Here is a 1,003-nt window from a genome sequence, read left to right as displayed (position 1 = left end):
TGGATTATTTTTTTGCTTTTTCTGTGGGGGGGGGGGGTGTAAATTGTCAAGCAGTTTGATTTGATTATTCAATAAACTGACTTCTCAAAGTTTTCTTTTGTGTTGTCGTAGGAAGCATTTTTGTCATTTGTAAATTTTGAATAAGATTTTGAGGATTATGTGAACAAGTTCATGAACGCAAAGCAGGAATTACAGACCATGAACATTTTTTTTTATTACGGTAAACCGGGGTGATTAAAGCACCTGCTAGCATTCACTATTTGAAAACTCGTGAGTTTGTTTAATTTTTTGAAGACACACCCACTTGCCCTTTCTCGATACACCTTCTTTGCCCTTTTTTGCCAAGTTACCATTTTTTACCCTATTAACAGTACAAAAATCACACTTACACCACTAAAAAGTACAATTTCTCAATATTAAAATCATAGTTTCACAAATCCAGTCTTACGTTGATCAATCAATGCTGCAAGATCACTATAGTTGCCCTCAAAAGAAGTTTTGTTTGACAAGATGAGACTTGGGGTCAGGTAGGTCTACCAACCAATGGTACAGATTCATCATCACTATAACCTGAACTTTCTTCTTCTTACTATAAACCTAACCCATTATCACTGCCATCATCCATAAACAACTCCAAAGCTTCTTCAGTCCGCACAAAGACCACGTCGCTGGAGCTCGCCATTTTGGATAGAAACTGCGGGAGCGAAACAATGGGCCTAATAAGCAAACGCCATGCAAAGCGATCCTAATTCGAAAGCAATAAATAAAAGGAATCAACCAAGTTATAGGGCTTTGGACGAGCTTAGACCACTGGTTTACCAAATAAACACGTTCAAAATCGTCAGCAGATTATCCGCTGATGCGTCTTTTAATATTGTTACCAAAAACTAGGAAATTTTTTGTGTAGTATCGATACCAAAATAGTGGCACACATTGCGTCAAAATATCAAATTCCTACAGTGAATAGAGCCGAAGTTGCAATTTGGCGACAAGGTGTATTCCA

This window comes from Aplysia californica, unplaced genomic scaffold, assembly GCF_000002075.1.
Source record: "Aplysia californica isolate F4 #8 unplaced genomic scaffold, AplCal3.0 scaffold00034, whole genome shotgun sequence".
In the NCBI taxonomy this organism is placed as follows: domain Eukaryota; kingdom Metazoa; phylum Mollusca; class Gastropoda; order Aplysiida; family Aplysiidae; genus Aplysia; species Aplysia californica.
Note: the sequence above shows the minus strand (reverse complement) of the source record.